A 25,527-nucleotide genomic window follows, 5' to 3' on the forward strand; every position below is an offset into this window, starting at 1 on the left:
GGGTACAGGCCTGGCTGGCAGGTGCAGGGGGTTCAGTGCGGGGAGGGCGGGGGTACAGGCCTGGCTGGCAGGTGCAGGGGGCGGGGTGCAGAGAGGGCAGGGGTGCAGCCCTAACTTGCAGGTGCAGGGGGGCGGGTTGCAGGGAGGGCAGCGGTGCAGGCCTGGTTGGCAGGTGCAGGGAATGGGGTGCAGGGAGGGCAGGGTGCAGGCTTGGTTGGCAGGTGCGGGGAGCGGGGTGCGGGGAGGGCAGGGGTGCAGGGTGCAGGGGGTGGGGCTGCAGGCCTGGCTGGCAGGTGCCTGGTGCTGGAGGACAAGGCCCAGGGTGGGAGGCCAGGGAAGCTTCCAGCAGAGTGCTTTTACAACCTGTTTAGTGCCATCCTTAAGACAAGCGCATGCACACACACGCACACACACACAAAACAACGGTTTCACAAAACAATACTTACACTCTCAACACTCTGTTGTGTTTCTCATTTTGTCCTAATTCATTGCTTAAAATACCGGTTGCCTACCGATGGTTGTGTTTACTGTCATTTTCTCTGCTTGACAAGCACTGTTCCAGGAGAGACGTGGTCTGTGTTGAATTTGGGAGGATAAATTGGAGCTGTCACACCAGAGGTCGGAGGGCACGGTGATGGTGGGCAGTGGGGAGCACTCGGAGCAGGGGGGCAGCGAGGTGAGTGGCCTGGTCAGCTTTCTCTTGGAGCATGTACCCCGAGATTTCTGTGGCTGTGACATTAGGAGGTTGACATGTTAAAGGAAAAAATCTTCAAAGACACTTGTTAGAGATGGTGAGGCAGGGGGGCCTGGGTGGCTCAGCGGTGGACCATCTGCCTTCGGCTCAGGTCGTGACCCTGGGGTCCCCGGATCGAGTCCCACACTGGGCCCCCTGCAGGGAGCCTGATTCTCCCTCTGCCTGTGTCTCTGCCTCTCTCTCTCTGTGTCTTTCATGAATAAATAAATAAAATCTCAAAAAAAATAAAGACAGTGAAGCAGACCTGGTACAGAGCCATGGGGTTGGGCCTGGGGCCCATGTGATGCGAAGGGGCTGGGTACCACCGGGACCAGAGGGTGGGCCAGTGGGGGTTTCTAGACAAGGGGCAGGTGGGGCAGTGGGAGGAAAATTGGTGAGAGGAAATGTCGTGGGGATGGGGCAGGATTGAGGCTAAAGGCCGGCCAGGTGACAAGACCCCAGTGTAGGATGGGGCGCCCGGGCACATATGGAGGGTGGGGGGCTCCGGTTGAACTGACTTAGCAGGTTCTTGCTGAAACCGGATCGTACAAGGAGGTGCACAGGTGTGCCTCGGAGAAGGGTCGGGAGCCTGACCAGAGTTTGGCCAAGCACAGAATCTTTGTCAGACAGGAGCACGTACGTCGTGAATGTGGCGGGTGTTGACCAAGTTCCTGGAGGCTGCCGCTGACACCAATGATCCCACGAGGAAGAGGAAAGGGAGCAGAGCCCGCGCTGCCTATAGCTTGGAATCTGAGGGTGCTGGAGAGTCTGGAAGCCAGCGAGCCGGAGAGGGCCGGGGCAACGGGACGTGAGTGCAGGCTCCTGACCAGGGGAGGCCAGAGTCATGACAAGGCACAGCCGGGATGTGGGACGCAGGCCGGAGGCAGGCCAGGTGCTGGTGGCTCCGGGCCTGGGGAGAGACCACGATGGGAACGGAGGGTGGGGGCTGAGCAGAGCGCTGAGTTCCGTTGCTAGGAAACCAAAAGCGCAGCTCCAGATCCCAAAGCGCTGCCAAGTGACCGAGTGTTGTTATTGACTGGCTGGTGCTGGGGACTGGCCGGAACGGACAGTTCTGAAACCGAGTAAGTTGACCAGAGACTCAGTGTCCACCCTCGCTGCCCTCCTCGTTAATGGAGGATGTGGTCCTGCAGCCTTGGGCAGGTCCTGGGTCTCCCCACCCCCCAAGCCACGGCCTGGCCCACAGAGGGGGGCGTCCTGCCTCCCGATGGCTCAGGTGGCCCCGAGAGCCCCAGAAATGTGGTGCTGCCCCTGGGGGATGGGTGGCATCTGAGGGCAGATGACTGGGGTGCTCACTCCAGGTCTGGGCAGGGAAGGGCAACGTCCCCTCCACGGGACACGCGGGGACGTTGTCCCTCCACTGTTGCTGCTCTGCTTCCAAACACAGGGATGCAGGGTGTGGTTCCTGTCCTCCACCCCTCTGAACTGGCCGTGGGACATTTGTCACTTTAGTCATGGGCTGCCAGACTGACCGGGGCATTTCAAGGTGGATGTTTATTCAACTGGGTGAACTTGGGGGACGCCCACTGGGGCAGCGGGGAGGGAAGCGTATTTTATGGAAAGGTAGGCATGTTTCTGGGGAGGAGATACAGCGGTCTGGGGACGGTTGGCCACTAAGGGGGTGGACTGTCCTGCGCCTGGTGGACAGTCCTGCGGAAATAGTTGTGAGTTTTCCTTTGAGGGCCTACCACCTGCCACACGCATGCAACGTGCACTCTGCAGAGCCACCCCTGAGTGCTGAGGGATGGACAAGCTCGGAGGGAGTCGGCAGCAGGTGTAGAAGCCCTGGGGGAGATAGGCCATGACAAGGTGGGGCCAGGTGCAGGGACGGACGATGGGGTCTGAGGCCAGCCACTTCTCTCGGTGGGCGAGCAGGCCGATCGAAGAGCTGCAGCCCGGCAGGTGGGAGCCGTGATGGGGCAGCAGCTCAGCAGGTGCGGACCACGGACTGCAAGCCCCATGACGAAAGAGGGGCCTGGATGAAATGCAGCCCCTAAAACAGCCTTTCACAGAGTCGGTAGATGAAATCCCGGCGTTATTTTTAGGAGTGATTACCCATTTCATTCCCTGGGTGTCAACAATGATAAGTCATATTTTTCTGTTCCATAGTATGTTCCAGGCACCATTCCAAGTGCTTTGCCTAGGACGACGGAGCACTGGACACCGGTGCCTAAGTGCCCGGCTCCACGCAGCGCCCTCCGAAGCTACTGACCTGTGTTTGTTTAAAGACAGTTTTGTAAAATGGGGGATGAGACAGAGAAAGGAAACGTGGCTCTGCTCTGCCCCTCGCAGTGACCCACTCTGAGCGTTTCTTTTGGTAACGTTGCTCGTTTTCTCTGCTCATCGTGCTGCAGGTCTGTCGTGAACAGTCCTTTCTGATGTGGCAAGCGTTATTTCCTGCCAGGACAAGTTCTGGAACACCGTTCTCACGGTGGTGGGAAATTCCATCGTGCATAAACACCACCCCTTATTTAATCCATAATTTATTTGGGCGTTTAGACTGTTTCCTAGAGTTCTGCTCTTTCAAACGTTCCAGCAGCGAATGCGTGTCCTTCCCTTGTTTTCTGTGGCTGTGCCTATTTGTAAGACAACCTAGAATGCTTGGGTCCAAACAAGGACACAACTTTGAGACTTTCCTCTACATTTGCCAAGTCAGCGTCCAGAAAACGTGACATTAATTTACATTAATTAAGGTAAACATTGATTTAATTACTGTTCACATGAATCCCAAGGGCTCCTGGGAGCAATGCTACAGGCGACCACCACTGGCCCAGGCATCGTCCCCGACACGAGAGCCACGGCCAGCTGCTCTGGTGACAAACACCGTTACTGTCTTTCCGTCTGCGGCCCATGACCTCACAGCGGTTACGATTTCTGTGAGTACATTGCATTCGCGTCTTCAACCTCTGCTGAGTTTTCTCCTCGCGGGTTTGCCTCCTTATTCTTGGTTATTCAGAACTTTGCAGGTTGGAAGTCAATTCCTTTTAAACTTTTCGGAAATTTGAAGAGAGCAGAAATAAGACGACAGGTGTCGACAACCTTTTGGGTCTGTCCCACGTCATCAGCAAACTGTCTTTGCGGCAGGCCCCGTGTGCCTTATTTAATTTTAATATGTTGTCAGTGCGATCTGGGGGAGGGTTCTCATCCTGCTTTGAAACTTTGATATTCCTTACAGCTTTACGGAGCTGCGTTAGCAGGGTTCTCCAGAGAAACAGAGCCAATAGCGGGGAGAGAGAGAGAGAGAGAAAATCACTTGAAGGGACTGGCTTGTGCAGTCGTGGGGGTGGCCCGGCAATTCCAGAATTTTCCAGGCAGGCCGACAGGCTAAGGACCGAGCAAAGAGTTGCTTTCTGAGCTCTGGAAGCAGAATCCGTTCCCCCTAGGAACCTCAGTCTGTTTTCTTTTAAGGCCTTCAATTGATTGGACAAGGCCCACCCACACTATGGAGGGCAATCTACTTTACTCAAAGTCGGCTGATTCAGATGCTAATCACATCTAAAAATATATATATATATCTTTTTGCAGCCACATCTGGGCTGATGTTTAGCTAAGCAACCAGGTACCATGGCCCAGCCAAATGGAGGCAAACAGCAAACCGATGCAGGAGACATAATTGGCATATGATTAACGATACGTATTTGAAGTGGGACGTCTGACGGTTTGATGTCTGCGTGTGCCCCTGAAACCATCACCGAGGTAAAGATAATGAGCGTCCCGGAATGTTCCCAGGGGCCTCCGTAACCCTTCCACCTGTACCTCCCTGCCCCCTCCAGCTCCTGGCCAACCTCTGGTTTCTTTTATCACTGTGCATTTATTTGCATTTCCTACAAGCCTATAAGCGTGGAATCGTACAGCACCGTCTCCTTTTATTTTATTTTATTTTTTTTTAAATTTTTTTATTATTTATTTATGATAGTCATACAGAGAGAGAGAGAGAGGCAGAGACACAGGCAGAGGGAGAAGCAGGCTCCATGCACTGGGAGCCTGATGTGGGATTCGATCCCGGGTCTCCAGGATCGCGCCCTGGGCCAAAGGCAGGCGCCAAACCGCTGCACCACCCAGGGATCCCACCGTCTCCTTTTATATCTGGCTTGTCTTACCCAGTTTAATTTTCTTTTTTTTAATTTATTATTTATTTATTTTTTAATTTAAAAAAATTTTTTATTGGAGTTCTATTTGCCAACATATAGCATAACACCCAGTGCTCATCCTGCCAAGTACACTGAGGGGGGCACTTGCCAGTTTAATTTTCTTGAGGGTCATCCCTGCTACCATACATATCAGTAAATCGTTCATTTTTCGCTCCTGCCAAAGGTGGACCCATGGCACGGCTACTGTGGGCTTTTTGTGACTTCGCCGGCTGATGTGCACATGGGTTGTTTATGGTTTGGATTTGTGCAAATATAGCTGCTACATGCATCCGGGCCGACGTCTATGCACGTGGGCTCGCGCCTCCGTGTCTCGTGCACAGATACCAGCCTGGAGCGTGTCTGGATCATATCGGAGCTGTACCCTTAGTTTTCTATGAGAGGGTCAAACCGTTTTCCAGCATGATTTTCACATTTTATATCTGCACCGGCAGCGGGTGAGCATCCCGCTCGCTCCATCTTCTCCCAGCGCCTTGGTACGCTGCCGCCTTTATCGCCGTCATCCTAACCGGGAAGTGGTGTCTTAGGAGGTTTTAATTTGCCCTTCCCTGATGACTCACGATGTCAGAACCTTTTCCTGGGCTTCCTTGCCTCGGTGCAAGTGGACGCTTCTATGGCGATGTGCCCCCGATATTTTTTATGTGGTTGTTGATTTTTTTGATATTTGAGAGTTCTTTATATATTATAGATACGAGGTTTTGTTTCGTTTTGTTTGTTTTTTAAATCAGACGTGTAATTTGCAAATACTCTCTCCCAAGCTATGGCTTATCTTTTCTTTTTCCCAATAAGGTCATCTGAACAGCAGGGGCTTTTAGTTCTGATGACTGTTACGTCTTCTGCTGTTATAGTTAAGCCATCTCCACCGAGCCCCAAATCATTATTTTTGCAGGTGTGTTTTCTTCTAGAATTTTTTTTAAGATTTTATTTATTTATCCATGAGAGACACAGAGAGAGGCAGAGACACAGGCAGAGGGAGAAGCAGGCTCCCTGCAGGGAACTGGATACGGGACTCGATTCCAGGACCCCAGGGTCACGACCTGAGCTGAAGGCAGATGCTCAACCACTGAGCCCCCCAAGTGTCCCTCTCCTAAAAGTTTTACAGTGTTAGGCTTTATGTTTCCATCTATGATTTATTTGGAGTTAATTTTTGTACATGGTCTGAGTCATAGATACAAATGTAATCTTTCTGAATATGGACATTCAGTCATTCTGGCACCTGTTTGCATGAAGGGTTATCCCCTCTCCACTCACTGTTTTATGCAACTTTGTCCAAAATACACTGTCGGGGTTCGCTGCGCCAACCCTAGACTCCCTGTGCAGCCCCTCTGATCTCTTCATCCACCTTGATGCGCACTGTCTTGATTGCATATGAAGTCAGGAAACCTGATGGTGTTTTTCCACTACTTCATTGCTTTGAAAAAAAAAAAAGTGTTTTGACTTTCCCAAATCATTTGCATTTCCACAGGAATCTTAGGATCAGTTTGTCAACTTACACGAAGAAGACTGCTGGGTTTTTAGCTGCGATCCCACGTAACGCGGAGATCGGCTGGAGACAATTCACATCCTAGAAGTTTCGTGTCTTCTGACCCACGGACTCTGCACGCCTCTCCCCCTATGACTTATTTCTCTGAGCAACATTTCATAGTTTCCAGGGTATGTGTCTTCCTCATATTTATCGTATCTCTGGCTCTATTTTGTAAGGCAATTCGGGTATTATTTTAAACGCTTTTATTTGAGGTCTGAAGATCTGCTCCAATGGTGTGAACCCCACACGGTTTTTATGTGGATCTCGTATCTCGCACCCTTGATGAACCCAGTTTTACATTTAGCAACTTTTTCCTTGATTTCACCAGATTTCCTAACATCTGTGATTAAAGACAGAATCACATCTGGATGACTTATTTTGTCTTGCGGCCGACCTCACGGGCTAGAACCTTCAGGATGGGGTGGAATGGGAGTGTGGGGAGTGGGTCCCCCTGCCTCACTTCTGATTTAGAAAGGGAGACCGTCCATCCATTTCTGGTGACGTGTGATGTCAGTTGGAGGATTCGCACGGTGGCCCTTCCAGCTTACAAGGTCCCCTTCCATGCGTAGCTTTTGGGGGAGGTTTATTAGAAACAGATACCAACTTTTCCAAATGCTTCTTCTGCGTCTCCTGAGATAATCCTGCCCTTCCCCCACGACTCCCTCAGCTGAGTCCCATTTCCCCATTATTTTCTCCTTATTTCTACCGTAATTTCACATCACGGGACCTCAGGCCTGGCTTGAACCTGAGACGTGCTTCAGGCCCAGAACGTGGTCTCTTGTGGCCTGCGTTTTGGGTGCTGGGGAGACGTGTGCACCCCCGCTGCCATTGGGAGGGAGGGAGGGGTGCTCTGTCAACTTCGTGGACAGCACCCCCTCGTCAGTGCCCCGCGATCCTCTCTCTACTCTGGATTACACAGACTGAGTCACTGCGGCCCCCGGTGCACCTTGTGGGTTTGTCTCTTGATCCTGCAGGTCTGTCCGGTTTGGCTGTGAGTGTGTTGAAATTTAGCCTTGAAGGACGTGACCACTTAGGATCATCGTGTCCCCCTGACAAATCGGTCCTTCTATCATTAGAAAATGACCATAGCTCTTCCTGGTAACACTTGGCGATGGGATGCACTTTGCCTAAAAACGACACATCTGCTCCATTTAATATCGTGTAGTTTTTCCCACCTTCTTACTCTTGGGCCATTTGTGTCTTTACATTTGAGGTGAATTACTTCCAAACGGCATGCCCTTGGGCCTCACTATTTTACCCAACCCAGCAGTCCCGGGGGTTAAGTGGAGCATTTAGACAAGCTGCGCTTACAGGTGCGGGCAGCAGGGCAGGCCCTGGGCCACCGCGGATTCTTGCTCCGTGTGGTGCCTCCACCTCCCCTAAGACCCATCACACACTTTCCGGAAACGGCCCTAACAGGGGAACAGGCTCTGCGGGGCCGTGACGGGGCGGCTCGGGCACCCGGGGCCCCACCCAGCTGCCAAGGTGTGAAGATGGTGCCGGGAGCTGCAGGCCAGCAGGCCCTGCCCTTGAGGGGTGGCCGGTTCTGCAGGGATGTTCACCCCAAAATTGCATTTACTTTTAAAAAACCAGCTTTTAATGTTAGAAGGTTCTAGGTTTACGGGAAAATCCCAGTGATAGCGCACGGTCGGCGTATACCCCGCACCCACTCTCCCTTGGCTTGAACGCCTATTTTTGACGATTTCATTTTTTTACTAGTAGTTATTTTTTTATTTTGAGCCCAAATCCATATTTTCTTCAGATCTCCCTGGTTTTCACCTGGCACCTTCTGCTTCCTGGTTTTCTCCTTTGTTCCCCGGGACAGCCTGTCGCGTTCAGTCCTCGTGTTCCTGCGGCTCCTTTTGGTACTTCTTGCCTCTGCCCACCTTGGCGACTTCGAGGAGGCCTGGGCGGGAACCCAGCAGGGCTCCGCGGAGACTGAAGTCATGGGTTCTGGGGGTGCAGTGCCCCCATCACGTCCTGTCAGGGGCACGGGTGTCGACATGACCTGCCATCTCGGCGTTGACCTTGATCTCGGGGCTCATATGTGCACGCCAGCTTCTGTCACATACCCCTCCTGCCCCTTCCCCCCGGCCACCCCATCCCCCTATCTCCCCATCCATCCTGTCCCTCCGTCCTCCGGTCCACCCTGTCCTCTTGTCCCCCGTCCACTCCCTCCCCCATCATGCCGTCTACCCTGTCCCCCGTCCAATCCATCCACCCCATACCCCCGTCCACCCCGTACCCCCGTACCCCCGTACCCCCATCCTCCATCACCCCGTCTACCCTGTCCCCCATCCAATCCATCCAATCCATCCACCCCATCCCCCCATCCACCCTGTTCCCCCGTCCACCTTGTCTACCCCATCTACCTTGTCTACTCTGCCCACCCGTCCACCCTATCCCCTTGTCCACCCTGTCCCCCCGTCCACCCCGACCACCCCATCTACCCTGTGCCCCGTCCACCCCATCCACCCCATCCCCCCATCCCCCGTCCACCCCATCCCCCTGTCCACCCTGTCCCCCTATCCACCCCGACCACCCTGTTCCCCCATGACAGCATCACTCCATCCCCCCATCCACCCCGTCCTTCCATCCCCCTCTCCACCCTGACCACCCCATCTACCCTGTGCTCCATCCACCCTGTCCACCCCGTCCCCAGTCCACCCCATCCCCCTGTCCCCCCATCACCCTGTCTACCCTGTCCCCCATCCAATCCATCCACACCGTCCACCCCATCCCCCTGTCCACCCCGTCCCTCTGTCCACCCCATCCACCCCAACCACCCCATCTACCCTGTGCCCCGTCCCCCTGTCCACCCCATCCTCCTTGGAAGGAAGTTGCTCTGCAAAGCCTGCATTAAGCGACTACAAAGTATCCAGGCTGTTTCTGCCTGAGAGATCTGTCTCTTCTTCCTATTTATCGATTGATTCAATCATGTAATTGTGTTAGCATGGATTCATGGGTATTTATTTACACTCGGGGTTGTAATGAAATGCCGTGTGATTTGTCCTGCTGCCCCGCTGTCCCCGCCGTCGCCGGCCACCGGGAGCTCTGTCGGCCGGCCCCTGCATCCGTTTGGCGTTCTCTCCCCAGTGCAGGACATTTCTCCTTACTGCTCTTATTAGGTATTTTTAAATTACATTTTCACCCATCTCTTGTGCTGTCTACACAGCAGAGCAGCTGGGGGACACCCCGAGTTAGGGTAGCCCCGGGGAAATCACAGCTTGCCAACAGTCCAGAGAGGCAGGACCACCTTCTTGTGGGGGAAATTATATTCCCCGCTGGCCTTTCTCCTGCCTTATGAGACACAATTTTTTAAAAGATTTTAATTTATTCATGAGAGACACACACAGAGAGGCAGAGACACAGGCAGAGAGAGAAGCAGGCTCCCTGCGGGGACCCCAATGCGGAACTCGATCCCAGGACCCCAGGGTCATGCCCTGGGCCGAAGGTGGACGCTCAACCGCTGAGCCACCCGGGCGTCCCATATGAGACATAACTGATGTATAATATGCATGAGCTTATGGTAAACGGTGCACTGATTTTACATATGAATCTGCTGCAAAACGATCACCACAGCAAGGTGTGTCAATATGGGGTTTTCTCAAAAAATTAAAATAGAACTGGCCTATGATCCAGAAATTCCACTCCTAGGCATGTATCCCAAGGAAGTGAAATCCGGGTCCCAGAGATGTTTGCACCCCCACGTTCACTGCGGCCTCACCCACCGCGGCCAAGACGTGGGAGCAGCCCCTTGCACATGATGGATGAATGGATACAGAGACCGGGTGCACTTGCGATGTGTGTGTCCAGCGGGGGATCGCTCGGCCACGGGACAGGGGATCCTGCCTTTTGTGACAACATGGATGGACCTTCAGGGCATTTGCTCTGTGATGTAAGTCAGAGAAAGACAAACGCTGTGTGATCTCGCTTATATGTGGAACTTAAAACAAACAAAGAAAAACCAGGCTCACAGAGACAGGGAGCAGATTGGCGGGGTTTTCTTTGGATGTGGTGGGCTGAGATCGGCCCCAGGTCGGGGGGTGGTGGGGAGCTTCAGTGGATTGCTCTGGGGGTGGTCTTCAGATGAGAGTCCCCAGGTGCTTTCATCCAGACACTGACTTTGGGGTGACCACTGCTCCGTGATGGTTCCTTCGCATGGCCGTTAACAGAGGAGAATATTACCGGGTTTCACCCTGTTCCTCGGAGCCCTGGGGGTTGTGGCCTCCAGGGAGGAGAAGGAGAGGTGGATTCGGGGTCTGAGCACCATACCCTCTTGTCTGGAGGGCATCTTCTGTTTGCTTGGAGCACTGAGCTTCCCCGTGAGACTTTCCTTGTAGAAAATCCCAAAGCCACAGGTCCGGGTGCCTCTTTGAGGCCTCGGCCACTCTGCAGCAGACGTCCGTCCCCTGGCTGCCCTGCCCCGGTTCCCGCCGCGACTGGATCCTCCCGCAGGGAACTGAGCCCCCTTCTTTGCCTGCATGTTTGGGGAGGGGCTAGTCCATCTGCTCACCCAGTTAGCAGGACCCCCGCCTGGAACCAGCTCAGAGCTTCTTGCAGAAACTACTCGGAAAGAAGCGTCAGCACATGCGGGACACACACCCTGAGCTATTGAGAGGCCGTCATGCCAAGTTCCTGCCTGAGGCTTGGGTCACCCAGAACCAGAGCCCTGGGTCAGCGAGGTGGTCAAAGAGGTTGACCTTTGGCCTCTGAAGTCAGACTCATCATCCTCTGGGAGACCTTTTTTTTTTTTTCCAACTGTGCAAATACATTTCTCTTTAGGAGGAAGTGGGTCTGAGTGAGGTCCTTCCCTCCCAGGAAATGATTCCAACCTCGACAAAGTCACTGGTCCCAGTATTTGCTCCAACCCGTGGCAAGAGAAAACCCCACGGCCTGCCCCTCACTCATGGGGCGTGGTCTTTGCTGCTGAGCCTCTGCCCCTCGGGCACCGCGGCCCTGGGAGCCGCCCCTGGGCTGTGACGTCCCGCCCCGAGCACGGCGAGGTGTCCAGGCTGGAGGAGTGACCACCCCAGAGTGGGGCCGCGTCCCGCCAGGCAGACAGTCACGCAGCGCGGCAGAGGGACCCCAGGCCCAGTATCCGAGGACCCTGCTCACTCCCCACTTGGCCTGCAACACCTTCTCCAGAGTCTGTTTCCCTTCTCAGACTTTGAGACCCAGAGATTTATGGGCCGAAGTCTTTTTCAGGGGAGCTGTCTTTTGAATTATCGTGTAATTAAGATGCTAATGGCTGTTTATAGAACCTTCTCTTCTCAGCCCCACTGCTTTGTGAATAATAAGGAGCGTCCCCTTCCTTGTGGTGGAGAATAGCATTGAGAGCAAAATCTTTCATTAAATCACAGGTTGCATCTTCTACTTCTTCTTTTTTTTTTTTCCTTACACTAAAAAGGAATTTACTAATGCTCGTTAATTTTTCATTGTGTGGATAAATTGTAGGGGGTCTTTTACTTACAACCCATTTCCTTTGTAAATAAGGGTAAAAGCCTTAGTGCCGCGTTGGGGCGTTGGAAGGTGCCCTAAGAGAACGGATTCTTCATCAGGGTCCTTCACATGAAATACCTGGCCAGCCTCATTCAGGAAAACATTTGCAGAATGGGTGTGGGGTCCATCCATCTGCGGTGGGTCGTGGGGGCTGTGGGCGCCACCTGCCCACCCGGGACTGGCTAAACCAAAGCCGCAGGGTCCCCAGCCGGGGCCACATCCACTCATCCAACAGCGGGGCTGAGGCCCAGGCTGGTGCGGCCGCCTGAGTGCAAGGTGACCCTCCAGGATGCGGGCAGCAGGGCCGGGAGCCAGGTTCCACCGCTTGCCTTCGCTCCCAGGCCGTGGCCTGAAACGGCTGCACCATTTGTTATGCTCAAAGCCAGGGTGCTCCTTCCAGCGGGGGGGTGAGGTGGGGGGAACACCCTCTGGATGGTTGCAAGGGGAAAAGTGAAGGCCTGTGAGCGGCGTGTGCAGAGCACCTACGTCCCCTCCACCCCAGCATTGCTTTCCCTCCAGTGGATGACCTGCAAAAGCACCTTTTGGGACGTCTCTCTGCAGAGTTTCCTGACCCAGGTGCCCCCACCTGCCCTCCTAGGACTCAGTCTGTCCAATTTCCAGTGTGGTCAGAGCATCATGGGGGGAAAGGCAGGGCTAATTCAGTTGGTTACAGAGGGAAGGCCTGACCCGCCGCTGTCAGAACTGCATTCTGGCCACCTTGCCTCCCAAGAATATTATCTAAAACATACAAGATAGAATCCTGAGGTCTGCCCCTTGGCAGAAAGAAGCCTCTATTTTGTATTATTGTGAAAAGTAGAGTTCTGTCCTCTAATGGCTCAATGTCCCGAGACCTTGTCTTGACTTTTCTGCTGCCGTTTATGACAATGTGGGTCTCACCTCCTCCAGGATGGCTTCCTGCCTTGCCCATGCGTTCATATCACTCCGAGCTCCCTGCTCCCGGGCTCTCGGTCCCCATTGGGACCTAGTGTTGCTGTCTCTTTCCTGGGTACAAGACCACACTGCCTCCTCTGTAGCTTCTGCACGTGGCTTGGGGCGCCTGGTGGTGCAGTTGGTGAAGCGTGTGACTCTTGGCTTTGGCTCCAGTCGTGATCTCAGGGTCGCGAGATGGAGCCTTGCATTGTGCTCTGTGCTCAGTGAGGAGTCTGCTTGGGATTCTCTGCCCCTCCCCTCTACGTGTGCATGTACTCACTTTCTCTCAAGTAAATAAGTAAACCTTAAAAAAAAAAAAACTGGTTAAAAAAAAGAACTCTGTGGCTTCACCCACTGTTTTGTTCAGAAAGCTTCTTTTTTTTTCTCTTTCAAATGCTAATGTTTTAATTTACTTTTTTTTATTATAAATGCTAAGATTCTTCTAATTGGTATCCCAACTGCCTGTAGACTTGACTTATCTCTTGCAGTTAAGAAAAATCACCTAGTCATTAAATACAATTATTACTTTGTTCTTCTCTCTCTTCAACCTACCAAACTATTATAAACTCTTGATTATTGTAACATTAGTCAAAATAAGAATCAAAGAGAAATGTATCCAGAAGCCATCACAGCCACAAATGGAATATCTAAATCTCTAAGTTCTGTCTCAGGCCTTGACCGCAGACATGTCTATTCCCCTCCTATCCCACATTAATTCTGTATTCTTTTCTACTTCTTTCTGCAAAATAACCATTCTTTGTGATGTGTCTTTGTTTGAAATATTCTGAATAACAGGCAAAACTAGGAATTATTTAGACTCCTATCACTTAAAAACAATTGCATGATTTCCTGCCGAGATAGCACAGCAAGTGTGTGTCACAATAATGCCCTTTGCCCCACACTCCTGGGGATGACGAACAGCATAGGAGCAGAGGAAAGGCAGAGACGGTGTCAGGCTCAGAAATTGGGATTCGTGTCTCCAAGGCCAGGAGTGGAGAAGGATGCACAACAGTTGAGCCAGGTGAGCTCCAAGGCCAGCTGCTCTCTGGGCCAGGGGTAAGCACAGGTGGACGAGGGGCACAAGGTAATGGTGACCAGAATATCAGACTGAAGGCGAGAGCCAGGCTTACCACCTACAGCCATGGGGTGACGTGGAGCCCTGACCTCACGAAATAAGACTGGAAACAACTTGCTGTAGAATCCAGGCTCTGTAGCTTGAGGGGAGCGCAAGCCCTGGGAAGCCAGTGGAGACAGACACGACCCTGTGACCAGGATGCAAGCCAGTCCTGCCGGCATCATGGGTCACCCAGCAACTTCTCCAGTGTCCCTTCCAGGACATCACGTGATTCCTGTGACAAGACCCAGATCTAGATGTGCCACTGTTGGTGTGGACATGCCGTCCTCAGTCAGGGAGGTGAGCACTGAGAGGAAAAGGCAAGTGAGTGAGAGGGGGACACAGAAATCTGGGGAAAAACCCAACTCCTCCCACTCATCTGGCTTAGAGGTCGAAACGGAGAAATGCTTACAAAAATATAATTCTCAGGACTATAACCTCCTGGAATATGAATTGACTTTCAGTGAAAATCATTCATGCCCTCACGTAAAGACCAAGCTTCAAAATAAATATGTTGCTGTGTCTAAAGAGATAACTGAAGTTACAGTTTCATTTACAAATGAATAAAACACTTGAGGGGGAAATGCTAACTGCTATGGGGACTCTTCTTTGGGAAAAAGAACTGGTTGGAAATCTTAAATTTAAATTAAAAAGGAGTCACTGAAATACATTCTTGTATAAAAGCAAAGTGAGTTAAACTCTAGCTTGCCCAAATGCAGTCAGGCCAAAAGTTGTGGATTGGAAGGAAATCCTCCAAAATTCAGCAGAGTTGCAGCCACATGCTGAAATAAGCTTGCTTCAGTTTTAGCTTAGACACAATGACAGTAAATTCTATGTTTCAAATGGAGACCACTACGCAGAAATTTCAAACTCAATGGTCAAGAACTGGTGGCCTGATTCTTAAAAGCATCACAAGTATCAAGACCATGTAAGGTCAGGGAAGTAGAGGCTGATGGAGGACAATTTTTGAAGAGACCTATCAGTGCCTTAAAATTCCCCACTTTGACAACTGTCCACTTCATTAGGAAATTAAAGTTTAAAAAAAGATCATCTACAGATTGCTCCGAGCTCTTCATGTTAAGTGTAGTCTTGATCCCATGTATCTAATTCACTGAGTAATGCATGGAAGTGAGGAATCACTATATCATACACCTGAAACTAATAAAATACTGTATGTTAACTACACTGGAATTAAACCCATAAAAAAAAAAGATCACCACAAGAGTTTCAATAAAAAGTACTGAAAAAAAAATCAAGGTCTATTCAGGATTAAAAACTTCTTGCCAACTAAGAATCAAAAGGAACTTCTTAGCCTAGAGCATTTACCAGAAATATAAATAAGAATCTTAATTAGTGATAACTGATAATGCCTTAAAACCATTATTTTTGAAGTTGGGAACAAGCTAGAAGCCACCTGCCACTACTTCTCTTCAAACCTTCAAACTGAATTCAAGCCAATGCAATAAGGCAAGAAAAAAACTGGATTCAGAAATTATATATATATATATATATATATATATATATATATTACATATATAATAATATAAGATAGAATTACATGTATTTGCAGAAGATGTGATTATATACACGGACAGTCAGAGAAACAAAACTGCCAAGAAATTTTCTGGATACACAACTTAAAAATATGTCAGTGGCATTCCTAAACAATGAAATAAAGAGAAAATACCACAGGACAGAGTTTCCATTTATGTCCCAAAACACACTCTAACGTGTCAAGGATCAACCAGGTGTTTATGGTGATCGTACGCCTCTAAGGACATATAAATTTAAATAAATGATGAGATAGTTTTGAATTGAATGTCTTAGTAGTAGAAACAAGATGATCCTCCTTAAATTAGTGGGTAAATGTATTAGCATTTTGCAGGAAGCATGACAAGTTGATGATGACATATTAGAGAAGGACAAAGAGAAATTGTTCCTCTATTTATCAATATATATTGGAAAGCCATAGGGAGAGGATGATGTGATAGACAAATCAACCAGAAGGAAATCGTCCAGAACAGACCCACGATGATGGAATCAATATGTAGCAGAATCAGTACAGCCTCAGTGAGAAAAATACAGCTTTCTTTTCTTTCTAATAAATGCTGTTTGGACAATTGTTCATCAATATTGAAAAACCATATCATTGTTATATACCATACTCAAAAATAATATCCGGGCGGATTGAACATTAAATATTAAAAAGTAAAATTTCACATGTTTTAGGAGAGACCGGAGCATTGATAGCAATGTAATGGGTGACACGGTCTGTTCCAATGCTTCTCAGAATGGTGGGTAAAGTACAAAGTATGTGCTTGAACATGTTCATCTTTACTCAGAAATAGTTAAGTGAAACCTTCAGAAATACAGAGTACCAGGGAAAATCCAAGACCAGGCTCTGTACACATCGTCAACCCGTTCGGCTCCTGGTGGTTACAGTAACGTGGCTCCCGGGGCTGAGCAGTCGTGCAGGAGGCAGGACCCAGACGGGGAGAGCTGCACGCTCAGAAAGACAGGACGCCAGACAGACAGTTGTCTCATCAGCTCTGATTCTGGGTAGAGGGCTGGACGTAGATCCCTTTGATGGCCCGTATCTGCAAATCTGCAGGTTTGGGGCTCATATTTGTATGTCCTGCATCCTCCCCCAAACGCTCTCTCAGACACATTATTTTACACCCAGGTTCCCAGGCATGAAGATCCCGGTTGAAGGGAATGCAATGTCCTCTGTGATTTTACACCCACAAACCCGTCCTGAGCCTGCTCAGAGCGTGACCTGATGCAGTGCCTCCCACTGGGCAACCAGGCACAGCTGCACCGTGTTCCCGCGGGTGCCTCCCATCTTGGGTTGGCACATGTGGGTTCTAAACACCCATGTCCTGCATTTAAAGGTAAGAGGGGATGTAAAGCGTGGATAGGAACTAGGCCACTATTAAAAAGGAGAGTTTAGTAAAGAGAAAAAAAAACGAATTAATCACTGGAGATGAAAACTGTAACAATAAAATGAAAAGCCTACGCACGGATGAAATGTCAAAGAGCCTGACAAGTGGACAGAGCGAGGGAGTGGATCAGACATGAGGTGACCTTGCAGATCTCCGAGGAGGCAGGGCTTTGGCAGAGTTGATGCAGGAGACGCTGGCGCCCCGCAGGCCTGGCAGGGCGGCCCAGCGGGAGGGAGCGCAAATGCAGGGCAGGGGTCATGGGGCGCGGGCGGTGGTGGCGCAGGTCAGGAGAGCCCTTGGGGAAACCGAGGAAGGCTCCAAACATGGCACAAGACGTCAACTGCGTTCCTGCTCTGAAATGATGGGAGAGGAGTCTCCGCGTAGCATCCCGGGGTTTGTGGAGAAGAACCACTCGGGAAGACCCCCGATCAGCACCTGGATTCTTTATTGTTCCTTTGGGCAATGGGGACGAGCTTGCCTTGCAAACTTCACTGTGCAAAAGGTAACATAAAATTGTGTCCGTGGTCTATACACATCCTTAATGATAAATCTTTATCATCCTTAATGATAAAACCCAAATTAGACTTTGAAATAATCGGCAACGATATTCCAATTTTTTTATTTAGATGGTAAGTGAGTGGTGCTTTCCCAGGACTGGTGTTTCTTGGACACCTCAACTCTCAGCACTGACCAGGGACCCTTCTGCATCTGAGGTGGCACCGATTCACATTTATATCTCCACCCCCCAAGGTATGAGAGTCCTATCCCTCCTCATCCTCATCGCGTAAGCAAACGTGTAAGTGACCCGCAATCCGAGCAGTGAAAGGTAGTATGGCTTTTTTAAAATTTTTATTTGAATCCCATTAATTACAAACACTGTTAAGCAAATCTTTGCACGTGTTCAGAGGACGTGCGTATTTCCTTCATCTGAAAATGTCCCGTGGCTCTCTGCCTGGTTTTCTTTTTGGGTTGTTCATCTTTTACTTTCGGCTTGGACACACTTATAAATTAAAGGGGCAGCCGATCATATATAGTGAAAAACATTTACTTCTCTTTCATTTATGTTTTGTGGTTCTCTCTGACTTTTTTAGTTTTTGGGGAAAAAAAAGTCCATTTCTATGCAGTTAAAATACAAAGACTCTCCTTCACGACATCTCCTTGGCGTGCTTGTCAAAAAAAACCCCAGGACTTTGTATGTGTTTGGGTCCATTCTGGACGCCCTAGACTGTTCCGAGGACATCTCTGTTTGAACAGAACTCTGTCCTCATTGGTGTCGCTCTGGGGGCAGAATGAGGCCATGGCTGCTCCCCTGCGGGGCTCCTGGAGAGTCCGCTCCTTCTCAGGGTTCCCTGGCCTTTGTGCCCAGTGTCTTCAAAATTGTTTTCATTTTTTTTACTCTTTGTGGCTACAGGTTTAGGTGAGAGGTTCATCTGGCACCTTCACTCGATCCCGGTCAGAAGCGAACATCTGCTCCGTGTCTGACCCTGAAGTTTGAAGATGATTTGACAACATGTAGGATGAGCAGGTGTGAGTCTCTGTGGACACGGGTTGGGGCGGGGGGGCAATGGAAAGAAATCGCAAACACGGGGTGCAAATGCTCCTCCCTTCAGGACGCAGAGTCGGGCCCACGGTGGGCTGGGCACGGGGCTGGTCTCCAAGGAGTGGGCTGGGGAGGCTGAAACTGGCCAAGGCCACAGGACCGCAAGATGGAGGTCAGGTGCGGGGGTGACGGGCACGTGGATGGAGGTCAGGTGCAGGGATGATAAGCACGTGGACGGAGGTCAGGTGCGGGGGTGATGGGCTGGTGGATGGAGGTCAGGTATGGGGGTGACGGGCACGTGGACAGGGGTCAGGTGCGGGGATGATGAGCACACGGATGGAGGTCAGGTGTGGGGGTGTCGAGCACATGGCCGTCACGTGCCCCTGACACGCTGTGTTGATAAGGGCCTTTTTCTCTGTGCTATGATTTCCCGAACCCAGTCACCCCGGTCCCATCACGAAAGGAACCGCAGGAAGACCTTGACTCAGGGACATTCTATAGGATGCATGGAGCTACGTGCTTTGGGCCGTTCAAGGTCATGGCGAAGTGAGGAGGACTGAGACATTGGTGGACAGAGACGGGGAGATGTGAGAGCTCAGTATGACGTGCGATGCTGGGTCAGAACCAAGGAGAGAAAGGGGACGTTAGTGGGGAAACGGGGAATGAGCTGGAGTTTCATTTAAAAGAGGATCCGAAACATCACCGGCAGGACGCAGGGAGAGGACAGGCTCTCCAGTAAATGGGGCGAGATCAATTGGGTGTCTGTATGGAAAAAAAATCATCTTGATCCCTACGTTCCACCTTACATAAAAATCAATTTCAGATGGATTAGTGGTCTACACGTGAAAACAAGAGGGCTTTTAGAAGGAAGCGCAGGAGCATATCTCTGAGGTCTTAGTGAAGGCAAGTTTTTTTTAAAACAAGACCTAAGCTGGAAAACCGATAAATTGGATTATATCAAAATTCAGGACCCCCGTTTGTCAGAAGCCACCGTGAAGAGAGCCAGAAGGCAAGGGACACAGAAGGAAGAGATGTTCACCACCCGGGTGTCGCACGCTGGCCTCATAGCCAAATACGGAAAGAACTTCAAATTAATGAGGAGGGAAAGACAATCCTCCAGAACACAGGGCAGCCGGTTGGAATAAACACTTCCCCACAGGGACTTGCACGCGGCCCACGCACACGTCCACCTCCAGCAGGATGGGGACGACCCAGCAGAGAACCTCACTGCCGCTCGGGGAAGACGGCCAGCAGCTAGGCCCCAGCCCCACATGTGCTGCCGCAGAGCCAGTGTAGACCTGATTGAAACGACATCTTCACCAGCAGCCTCAACGGAGGGATTCGGAGGAGCACCCGTCCTGACGGCCCCCAGGAATGGCGAGGTCGTCCCGCAGCGGGACCCTCCTCAGCTGCCAGGATGGCTGAGACTCGGCTTTGCGCAACAGGGTATGGAGAATCTCGCAGCCGTTACGTTAAGCAAAGAAAGCTGGACGCGGAGGACACCTACGCTGGACTCTATTTACATACAGTGAAAAACGGGTGAAGGGAGTCTCTGCGGTTACAGGCGGGATGGTGGCACCTCTGAGCGGAATGGGGCGTTTGCTTGTCAGGAGCCCCGGGGCCTTGGGGGAGGATCCTGCCCTGACTCGGGATTTGTGTTTTGGTCACATGAGTGTGTGACCCTTTTGACATCTTGGGCAGCAAGAAGTTGTGGAGAGAGATTTTATTTCTTCTTTTTCTTTTTTTCTTTTTAAGTAGTCTCCATCCCCAGTGTAGAGCCCAACGTGGGGCTCGAACTCACAACCCTGAGATCAAGACCTGAGATCAAGAATATGACATGTAGGGACCCTGGGTGGCTCAGCGGGTTAGCGCCTGCCTTTGACCCAGGGTGCGATCCCTGGGGTCCCGGGATCCAGTCCCACGTCAGGCTCCCTGCATGGAGCCTGCTTCTCCCTCTGCCTGTGTCTCTGCCTCTCTCTCTCTGTCTTTCGTGAATAAATAAATAAATAAATAAATAAATAAATAAATAAATAAAATCTTTAAAAAATTAAAAAAAAATAATATGACATGTAACCAACTGGGCCACCCAGGTGCCCCTAAGAGAGATCTTACAAATATCATATTTTGATTTGCTAAAGCTAGGTGGAGGGTACAAGGATGTTTGTTGTTTCCCTCTGTATTCCTGTCTTGGAGTTGAAATAATTCTAATAATGTGTATATATTTTATATAATATATATTATGTACGTATTTTACATAATATATTACATATATTTTCATATTATATGTTACATGTGCATTTTTACATAAGCTATGTAAATATGCATTTTTTTAAAGATTTTATTTATTTATTTGAGAGAGAGAACAGAGTGAATGAGAGAGAGAGCACACGAGTGGGCGACAGGGGCAGAGGGAGAAGCAGACTCCTCGATGAGCAGGGAGCCCGACCTGGCACTCGATCCCAGGACCCTGAGGTCAGGACCTGAGCCGGAGGCAAGCACCCTACCAACTGAGCCCCCCCGGTGCTCCACATATGCTTTTTTAATATAAACTATATGACATATATGTTTTATATAATATATATGTTGAATACGTAACATGCATATAAATGTAAAATAGAAGTGGACATCTCATGTCCTTGTATTGGGCACCCAGGCAGGCAGACATTTGGGCCGAGGATCATTCCAGAAGGCCCCCGGGGTGGGGCGGGGCTTAACGGGAGGTACCCCCAGTGCACCCAGAGTCTTAGTGGGAGATGCACCTCTGATCCCCGTGAGGGGCCCCTGCTCCTGGACTTTGCAGCAACTTCCTTAAAACTCCACAGGCTTCAGTTTCCTTTTTTTCCCTGAAAACTGGTCATCATTCCAGCTGTCTCTCCACCGGTTCGGGTTTTTCAGGGATCCTCTGGGATCCGTCGCTGTGGGATCTGACTGTAGCCCCAGCACCAGGCCGCAGCATGGGACAGAGCGATGTCCCTTCGCCCTTGGTGCGGACATTCTTCACGCCAGGAGCTTCTCAGCTGATAAGCCTCCGTCAGCATCTCCGCGGAGAGCACTGCGTGCTTGCCGAAACCACAGCGTGCGGGCGGCCCCGGTGTGTCCGCGCCCGAGCGTCCTGCACAGGCTGGCAGCCCGCGCCACCCTCCCCACCCCGGGACAGGCGGCCGGTGCATTGAGCTGACCGGTCACATACACTCGGGGCCTTAGACCCCTGAAAGGCGGAGTGAATTCGCGTTAGCAGGGGGCCGCAGTCCGCCAGGCAGCCCTGGGCCAGTCGATGCACCTCGCGGGCCCTGTGGCCTGATCCATCGGGCAGAGTACATGAGGGTCTGGCCCGTCCTTTCGTGCTCCGGGGCCGGGCCCGGCTCACCCGGGTGCAAACGAGAACCACAAGTGAACCGTCTCGAACGTGTGGATGTCGTCCTAGGACCAAAACGCATCCTTGGGTAGAGAATAATCATAATCTTCAGTGAACAAGAAAACTACCTAAAATGATAACAAATGCGAGCAAATCCCCTTGATTACAAAATACAGATACGATTCAGACGCGGTTTTCTCTGGCTGCAAAATGATATGTTATTAAGGTCTCGGCGTAACAGCAGAGATTTTTCATCATCGACTGTGTGCGTTTTGGAGGGACGCTCTGTGCCACAGACGTCTCCTCGCCGGCTGCCCAAGGAGCTGAACTGGAAGATATTTAATACGGAACTATAATAGAATTCAGTGCTCATTATTCAAGTGCAGGCACGGGTTCTGGCCCACGGTAATTATTAAAATCATGTTTATGCCAAGTAATGCAATGAACGTCACCTATTTTTGACCTGGCTGCGCACAGAAGTGGGGGAGGCAATGTTTTACATCTTATCAATTGGATTTAGAATGTGTTTGTGCTGCGGCAGCGAGCGTGAGGTCTGTTCACAGTGATTAGTGGCGCGGCTGGCGGACGCATGGCTGTCAGGGCGCGCACCCTGCGTGGGGTCAGGGACCCCGGGGCCAGGGAGACCTAGGGCCTCTGCAGGGGCTCAGGCGTCAGCAGCCCTGGGATACGGACGGTCCGGCACGTCCACATCAGTCGGGCCCAGCCCTGGGGTGGGGTTGGGGGTTGGGAGTGGGGGTGAGCCACTTGTGGGCCCTTGTGATGCTCGCCCGGCAGCGGCGGGAGCAGTGATGGGTATGGGGCTGGGTTCCTATAGGAGGAAGGACCTGAATGTCCCCCGATCCTGCTTCACCTGCTCACGCAGAGCCCTGTTGCCTGTTTCCGTAAGCCTGCTGAGCTGTTTCTGGGGTCCAAGTGCACAGGGTCTTGCCGCTGCCTCACTGCTCGGCTCTGGTTGCCCCTCTCCGTGCCCGTGGCGGTGCCGGGCTCCAGCCGACCCCGGAGGCTCACGGGGGAGCCGTGTCCCTGGGGTCTCCGATGCCATGTCCCCGTGGACATCGGAGATGCAGGGAGCCAGGCCCCAGTTCCGCTGCCCGGCCCCGCTGCTCAGCCTGTAGGGTGCACAGGTGCTCCGTCTCTCGGGCCCCCCACTTGTCCCGCTCACCACGGGACTCAGCCGGAGTCGGGGTGCTGCACCACCTGCTTTCCCCCGAACCTCCAGGGTGCTCCCCAGCCCAGGCACTGGGTGATGGGGGCCTGGCCCGAGCGGGCTACTCCCTGCAGCCAGGCCGGACCGGGGCCTGAGGACCACGGCCCGGAGGCTCCTGGGGGAGAAAGGAGGAGCGTCTACAGAGCGGCTGCCTTCCCAGCTGCCTTCCCGGCCATCTCACGAGGCTCCCGGGGGCCTGGGATCTTGCTCTTGGCTGCATCTTCCCCAGAAGAGAGTGTCCTCCAAACCCCCACCAGGCGCCACTCGGGGCCGTGGACACGTTGTCCTCGTTACTCGCCGTAATGGCGTATCTTGATTAAGTGCAAATAGATGTGTTTTCAGCCTGAAAAACCTGCGATTCCAAATTTCTTAAAGCTCATTCACCGTTCTGTTTCGATTCCTCTGCCGAACGCCTTTGCGGGAGGCGTTGTGAGTGCTGTGGGTGATCTGTGGGCTGACGACGCCAGCAGATTGGGAGCCGGGTGCTACAAGGTGGCGTCTGTGTCTGCTGACTCATGGGGGAGGCACAGACAGGATTGGAGGGCGTAATTAAAAATTCGACTGAGGAACATTCTTAATTTATAAAGCACAATACAGATCCCTTACGGGCTGTGGCCGGCGAGCGCGCCCTGCCATCTACGTGCCCGTGTGTGCGTGGACACACGTGCGGCTTTCCTGCCTGGGGACAACTGATCTGTGTGACTTGCCTGTTACTTTTCTTTTCTTTTTTATTTTTTTTTAAGATTTTATGTATTTATTCATGAGAGACACACAGAGAGAGAGAGAGGGGCAGAGACACAGGCAGAGGGAGAAGCAGGCTCCATGCAGGGAGCCCGACGTGGGACTCGATCCCAGGACCCCGGGGTCACGCCCTGAGCTGCAGGCAGACACTCCACTACTGAGCCACCCAGGGATCCCCTTGCCTGTTACTTTTTGAAGACCATCAGGTGGCCCTGGACAGAGGTCTGTGAAGACGGGCTTTGGGGCTCCAGGGGTGTGAGTGGGAAGGTGGAGAGTCCCGGCTGGGGGGCGGGGAGGGGAGGGTGCCTCGGGCTGGTTGGGGAACGGGAACCCTGGGCTGAGGGCTGGGGTTGTGCACCAGGCGGCCTGACCTGCTGCCTGCGGTCACTGCACATGGGCGCTTGGGTCCAGGCTGCCGGGCGGGGGCTCAGGCCCTGGCGTGTCCCAGCCTGGAGGGATGCTGCCGGCAAAGGAAGCTGGGACAATCTCCAGAGGGGCTGAGGTTGCCGCTCCTGCAACCCCATCCCTGCTGAGGTCGGGCAGGTGCCAAGCAGGGATCCTGGGTGGGGGGGGCATGAGGAAGATGCTGGAGGGTGGAGGGTCAACCTGATGTGGGTCAGAGACCCGGGGGCCCTAAGGGAGGAGCAGGTGCTTTGCCACACTGACATGCACTGCGATGCCCCAGGCTCCTGCGGTTCTCCTGGTGGATCAGTTGCCCCGTCGGGGTGGCAATCAGGCCCCCACTCGGGTTCCTGGACCGTGAGGTGGGGGGATCCATGGTACCGTCCAGGACCCCTGAGTGTGAACCACCGCGGGAGCTGCACGGGACCGTCCAGCTGCCCCCGCCCCCGCCCCCCAGGCTGGCAAGCCCCGGCCAGAGGCTCTCTCCTCCTTCCTTCTGACCCCTGCATGGAACATTGTGCCTACGATGAGGGAAACTAGTGAAAACCAAGCATTCCAGCTCAGAGCTGCCCTGGAGCCGGGGCACAGCCTCCAGCCTCCCCCGGGAGTGGCCTGCAGCCCTGGGGACGGTCACCCCGCAGCACCTGTCTCTGGTACACCCACCAGGTTCCCACAGCTGCCTCGAAGGACACAGGTGTCTGACCTTGTGTGGCCCCCTGCCACGGCGCCCCAGGTTCACATGTCCACATCCTCAACCTTGAAGACACGATCCTTACTCAGGTGACTGAGGTAACATGAGGTCACAAGATCCAAAATGACTGGGGTCCCTAGAAGAAGGGGGGGTCAGGACACGGACACACTCAAGGGGCTGACCACATGAGGACACGGGGAGGGGACGGCGTCTCCATGCCCAGGAGAGCAGCCCTGGGAGGAGCCAGCCCGGCCAGCCCCTGGATCTTCGGACTCCAGCCTCCGGGAGCTGGAGACAACGAACCGCTTTGGTCAAGCCGCCTGGCCTGTGGCCGTCGTTTGCACCACCACCTCCAACGTGGTTTTGTCACCCACGCAGTGACCTGCTTGGAACAGCTGTTAGGTGTGTCAGGGCCAGAGCAGGTGGCTCATGGGCTGGGAAGCAGGTGCGCCCCAGCACCAGCAGGTGTGCCTCCCGCCTGCCTTCCCACCTCTCACCTGCTCCCCGCAGAGCCTGAGGCCCAGGACAGCGAGGGTGCCCCTTTCACGTCCATGTCCCGCTCCTTATACACTGAAGGCTTTGCTGACCCGGACATTCATTCTTAAGGAGCTTCTTCCTTCCCCATGGAAACTTTTAACGGGGGAAAAAAAAAAAAAAA

The 25,527-nt window shown here is 52.3% G+C and overlaps 1 long non-coding RNA gene across 1 annotated transcript; it reads left to right on the plus strand.

Moving 5' to 3' along the window:
- The first annotated feature begins 1,754 nt into the window (after positions 1-1,754).
- LOC140595834 (uncharacterized) lies at positions 1,755-25,527 on the plus strand. Its single transcript, XR_011997738.1, has 10 exons — positions 1,755-1,815; positions 3,484-3,627; positions 4,277-4,447; positions 6,365-6,552; positions 10,082-10,322; positions 16,654-17,414; positions 17,539-17,662; positions 18,324-18,437; positions 23,779-23,998; positions 24,845-25,527. It is a non-coding gene; the product is annotated as an uncharacterized lncRNA (long non-coding RNA).

The sequence above is a fragment of the Vulpes vulpes genome, chromosome 16 (assembly GCF_048418805.1).
Source record: "Vulpes vulpes isolate BD-2025 chromosome 16, VulVul3, whole genome shotgun sequence".
NCBI lineage: Eukaryota > Metazoa > Chordata > Mammalia > Carnivora > Canidae > Vulpes > Vulpes vulpes.